The sequence below is a fragment of the Lynx canadensis genome, chromosome B2 (genome assembly GCF_007474595.2).
Source record: "Lynx canadensis isolate LIC74 chromosome B2, mLynCan4.pri.v2, whole genome shotgun sequence".
In the NCBI taxonomy this organism is placed as follows: domain Eukaryota; kingdom Metazoa; phylum Chordata; class Mammalia; order Carnivora; family Felidae; genus Lynx; species Lynx canadensis.
Genome location: NC_044307.1, coordinates 132,851,945 through 132,858,134, shown reverse-complemented (window position 1 = coordinate 132,858,134; position 6,190 = coordinate 132,851,945). Strand labels below are relative to the sequence as shown.

The 6,190-nt window shown below is 37.3% G+C and overlaps 1 long non-coding RNA gene across 1 annotated transcript; it reads right to left on the bottom strand.

The window, feature by feature from the left end:
• Positions 1–333: 333 nt before the first annotated feature.
• LOC115514496 lies at positions 334–3,572 on the bottom strand. Its single transcript, XR_003968998.1, has 2 exons — positions 2,224–3,572; positions 334–2,135 (listed from the first exon to the last, which is right to left on the bottom strand). It is a non-coding gene; the product is annotated as an uncharacterized LOC115514496 (long non-coding RNA).
• Positions 3,573–6,190: the final 2,618 nt, after the last annotated feature.

Below are 6,190 nucleotides of genomic sequence, written 5' to 3'. Positions count from 1 at the left end.
CTGTGAAAGCAGCTTTCTGCTATTGTACTAAATTGGAGGGCATTTCCGCCCCAACACCTAATCTAGTTTACCTCATTTTTGATGTTTTTCTTCCTGAGGCTTTTCTATTCCTGTATCTTTGTCCTATACTGGGGCCTTTGCCCTGTTTTCCTAATCTTGGATGCGTACATTCTGTGGCTTTCTATTTCTTTATGCCTTGTTAACCCATCGGTGCAAGCTCAGGGAGTTCCTAAACGTATTCCCCAGAGAGGGTCTATCTTATGTTATTCCACATTTGATTGAGGAAAGCTCAACTGAAATCTTATCCTACAATTTTTCTTCCCTGACCTATAAAAGAAGCAGAGCTGATGTTGGGGTGTGTATTCATTTCCTTCAATTACCAGAACTCCAAACGGAGTGGCATAACATAGCAGGAATGTATTGTTTCACAGTCCGGAGGCCGGAAGTCTGCAAAGAAGGGGTCAGCAGGGCCACGCTCCCTCCGAAAACTGTAGAAGAATCCTTCCCTCTTTCTAGTTTCCAGTGGTTTGCTGGCCATCTGTGGTGTTCCTTGACTTGTAGATCCATCACTCAATCCTTTGTCTTCACATGGCATTCTCCCTGTGTCTTCACAAGGCCACCTTCTTATAAGGACATCGGTCCTATTGTTGTAGGAGCCCATCTTATCCAGTATGACCTCATCTTCACTAATTGCATCTGCTACCAATCTATTTCCAAATAAGGTCACATTCTGAAGTGCGGGGGGCGGGTAGGACTTCAACATGCCTTTTCAGAACACCATTCAACCCATGACAGGGTGCATCCACCCTACATTCCTTATTCTGACTATCTCCTGTATTTTAACAATTGTTTCATTTAAAAACAAAGATCTTGGAAATATGGTTGTTTATATAGCCACTCCTTGGTAAAAGTTCTCTTATGAAGTGTTTGTCACTTTTGGTTCCTGTTCCTTTTTTTTTTTTTCTGTTATCTTTGTATAAATTCTGATCTGGTTATAAAGTTGAAATATAGGTAACGATCTCATTTCTTGTGAAGTGTTTGTCACTTTGGGTTCCTGTTCCTTTTTTTTTTTTTTTCTTTCTGTTATCTTTGTATACATTCTGATCTGGTTATAAAGTTGAAATAGAGGTACCAATGTCATTTCTCATAAAAATTGTAAGAGATCTCATTATACACCACAATGCTTTTTAAGAAGCAAATGGTCATTTTTGTTCAATAGGAAACTGATTTTGAACTCAGTGTATGAAACCTCATCTTTACTTCAAGCTTCTTTTTTTTAAGAGGTAATGTTAATTGTGCAATATTTAGGGTAAATACTAATGCTGCCTTAGAAATAATGAACTCCAACATTTTAAAGTGACTTCTAAAACCAATGTTAGAACAGAATTAGCCAACCATGATATATTGGTTATTTTATTTAAACTTGGGGATGGGAACAGAATAAAACATCACATGTAAGGACCTGGTGGGAGTTAGCTAAAATTTCTTTTCTAATCTAAGCATACTGAGTGGGCCAAGAAGCTCATAGGTAATTCCATTGGACAGACCTGCTTCATCCTCTTATCAAGTTCACCATCAACTTTGGTTTGAAAAGAACAAAAAGGCTTCAAAAATAGACTTACAAATACGTTATTGAGTAAAGGTTAAAAGACAGACTCACTCTCTTATAATAAGGAGTTCCATAAATATCACTACTAGAAGTAGCCATTTGGAAGCTTCTCCAATTGGTTAAGGAGGAAATAAAGTCTCAGCTTTCTTTATGTGTTGACTAATACATGACATGGGGAATTAAAGAAGGGAGAAAGCCTTTACTTGTCTCCCTTGAATTGTAGGGACAGGAGTTTGGTGTTGACCTTTCAATGGTAGTTCATGCCTATGCATGGCCACCATTTTGAGTAAAGGGTTAGTTATCACATCACATCAGAGTCTGGCACCCACAAATCAGGACAGGCTTAAATCATAATGAGTTCAAGGAATAGAGTACGGGAGTGGATTTCATATACTCTCAGCTGAGTTTGATTCAGCCTAGATCTATCTTAAAATTTACATGAAGTCAATTCTTCTTTATGGTCTTTCGTTGAGTTATAAAGTGCCTTAAAAGCCTGCTACAGAGTGAAGTATTCATTTCACATTCCCTATATAAATAGAAATGGATGGTAAGAAAATATTGGAATATTTTCATACATAAGTTTAAACTATCAGAACACAGTATTTTCAACTTACCATCAATTTAGCATTCAGTCTTCATGTTATACTGTGACAGGTCTCTGAATGTTTGAACATAAGCTGATTTCTGGTTAGCAGCGACTATTATTTCAGAACAGGATACACAGTATTATGAATGCCTGAAGAATGGCTATTAGCAACATGTATTGCATTTATATTAAATCATCTTCTTGTTAAATAGGACTGGATGGACATATGCTCAAATAGTACCACAAAAGGAGTCTAGAGTAAAAGAATATATTCGATTTTTAGAAGTGTTATATTCTGAAAAATTAGATTCCACTCCCAGCTGTTAAAATCATTCTGAAGCAAACCAGAATGAAAGTCCTATAGCACTTTACCACATTTCCATACGAGAAAAGTTTTTGGATATTACCTCAGTTTGCAATCAATAAAAGAAAAGAAATCCACGAAATTTCATCCTTAAACCTCAGATGGAGAGAGGAGTGGTATGTTGAATTGAAATTGAAGCCGGGTTATTACAAGACTTTACTTAAAGCAATTATTGTATTTCTTTAAAGTTCTGCAAGCTCTCAAATCACAATTTAACTGCATGACTAAAGCTATATTAAAGACTCAAAAGCAAAGTTTTCATAAAGGGAGGAAAATGGCAGCTAGAAATTTAGTGGGGTTCAAAAATACCAGCTAGATAATCATGCCACTAAAAGGTAGCATTTCATGTTAACTTAGAATGAACATAAACAAAACTTATTTAAATTATAATCTGTAAACACTTAAACCTCTAGAGCGGGTTTGGCAACGGGAAGATTGAAAGATGACGGGTTTGGTTTGGGAAACGCCGATAGACTGTCAGGACAATACCACATGGCATTCGGGTGACTTTGGGGAGGCAGTGGATTGAATTAGTAGCATATACACAGTTCCAGCAGTATTTTATATGCAAGTCAAACCTTTATCACCCACATTCCTCCCTCCTTTCCCACCATACACACAGAACTTGGAGAAACAGAAAAAAGAATGGTGGCTTCACAAATTCATCTTTCAGAACAAAATCCTGGGTAAAAGAAATGGGTAGTTGATATGATTTCACATGCCTATGAAGCCTGTTCTTGTCTATTCTTGCACACTGGCTAGAACGAATACCAACAAAAATCCACCCATCACAAATGTACATTTTTAACTGAGATGAATAGTTCCAGCTATTAATCTTAGGAAAGTTAAGTGATTTAGGGAGTAAACAAATACATGTAAGCTCTGACAAGGGGGAGGTCATCATAGATGAGGTTATTAAATGTAGTAAAGATAATCCAAAGCATTTTTTTTACTTTATTTTTTCTTTCTTTCTTTCTTTCTTTCTTTCTTTCTTTCTTTCTTTTTCTTTTTCTTTTTTTTTTTTGTGAAAGAGAAGGAGTATGAGTGGGGGAAGGGAAGAGAGAGAGGGAGAGGAAGAATCTTTTTTTTTTTTTTTTTTAAGTTTATTTTTGAGAGAGAGACAGAGTGAGAGCAGGGGAGGAGCAGAGAGAGGGAGACACAGAATCCGAAGCAGGCTCCAGGCTCTGATCTGTCAGCACAGAGCCCGAGGCAGGGCTCGAACCGAAAGATTGCGAGATTATGACCTGAGCTGAAGTCGTACACCCAACCGACTGAGCCACCCAGGCGCCCCGGAGAGGGACAATCTTAACCAAGTTCCACAACCAGGGTGGAGCAAAAGATCATGACTCTGAGATCGTGACCTGAGCTGAAATCAAAAGTCTGATTCTTAACTGACTGAGCTACCCAGGCGCCCTTATTATCTTTTAAAGTATTGTGTTCCAAATGGGAATGTTCCTTGATTTCAGTGTTAGGGTAAGAAACATACTGACTGCAGGAAAATGAATTGCACCATAAAAATGTAGACATTATCTAAAAAGCTCAAGTCAGCCTTAACTGACATCCACAATTCTTACTATCAGGAATTACAATTAGGAACTTGGTATTTACTTTTCTGAATGGCTCACACAGCATTTAAATTCTTAATACATTTATTTTTCTTATTTAAAATTTTTTTAATGTTTATTTATTTTTGAGAGAGATACAGCATGAGCAGGGGAGGGACAGAGAGAGAGGGGGACACAGCATCCGAAGCAGGTTCCAGGCTCTGAGCTGTCAGCAGAGCCCAACGCGGGGCTCGAACTCACTGGCCTTGAGATTGTGACCTGAGCCAAAGTCAGATGCTTAACCTCCTGAGCCACCCAGGTGCTCCAGGTGTGCAGACTTTTTAATAATACTGATGTATAAATGGAAATAAAAGTGCTGTATTTTTAAAATGTTCATGTTTTAGGTAATGCTATAGATTTCAATCTCAATAACGTTTTATTATTTAAATAGAAAACTATTTAAATAAGTCTGAAGGTTCAGGAATTTTCACTAAGCAATTAAGTGAATAAGGAAATCAAAATATTCTCTTCTTTCCTTTGGCCATTTATGTAGCTAACCTTAAATTCAAATTTTATGTTCATGTTACAAAAACAAATTGCAGTGAGAATTTAGAGTAAAGTGAAATCCTCAGTTTTACTTCTAAAATGTAAAAAATGATAAATAGAATACATTGTCACACACAACATATGGAACCCTGAGTGTCTATCAAGAAACCATTATGTAAGGTACTCTCAATCCTTAAAATTATCCTAAGAAAACAAATACGACAAAGAAAGCCCAATACTCCTGATTTTCAATCCACTGCTCAATTTAAACAGGATGAATACCTTATACAAATGAAAATCAATATGTAAAAAAAGAAAATTCCAAGACTTGTTGCTTTCAGCCATCATCCAGAATGAGTTTTACATTTTTTTTTTTTTTAACGTTTATTTATTATTTAGAGACAGAGAGAGACAGACCATGAACAGGGAAGGGGCAGAGAGAGGAGGAGACACAATCCAAAGCAGGCTCCAGGCTCTGAGCTGTCAGCACAGAGCCCGGCCCGGGGCTGGAACTCACAAACCATGAGATCATGACCTGAGCCAAAGTCAGACGCTTAACCGACTGAGCCACCCAGGTGCCCCGTGAACTTTATATTTCTAATGTTTAGGTCTGGCACCAACTTTTCATACTACTTACATTATTGGACTTTGGAATTAAAGAAAAATTAAGAAGTTGTACTTTGTATTGAGACCAGAAAACATTTTAGAGTACAGAGTATAGGTTTAAACATTTTAGACACGGGGCACCTGGGTGGCTCAGTCGGTTGAGCATCGGACTTCGGCTCAGGTCACGATCTCGCAGTCCGTGAGTTCGAGCCCCGTGTCGGGCTCTGTGCTGACTGCTCAGAGCCTGGAGCCTGTTTCCGATTCTGTGTCTCCCTCTCTCTCTGACCCTCCCCCGATCATGCTCTGTCTCTCTGTGTCTCAAAAATAAATAAACGTTAAAAAAAAAAATTAAACATTTTAGACACATAGGTTTCTTAGAAAGATTTAATGCAATACCTTTTTAAAAATTAAGAGGGACTGTATTAACTATATGAGAAGTAATATTTAAATAAGGGTGTTCTTTATATTCCTTAACTTTGGAAAATCTGATTCTATATAGAATACATGTCCCAAAAGATCAAAGAGCTTATTGACTTAAGTGCAGAACATATAAACACCTTTGTGATTCCTAAGCAAAACTTAGACTTAATGAGAAGAGCAAACTATGTTTTATGGCCCATGTCAACTATTTATTCCCAGAATACACCTGTCAGAGCAAAGGCAATTCTTGCTGATTTTTTATTTCCTGCTCTCAATAAATACATGGATCTTTTCCTATCCCATGTTCATAATAATGTATAAGACAATTTGGTCAATGCCTCATTCGCATTAGCATTGGATTATGGCACAAACACCTTTAAAATTCCTTTGAAAAGTAAGTTGGACCTTTCAGAAGGTATCAACTCCCTTAAAAACAACAGGAAAATGTGAGCAGACACGAAGTTTTCTAAGGCGGAAAAGTATACCCCATTTACCTTTCTAGAACCACATTAGTT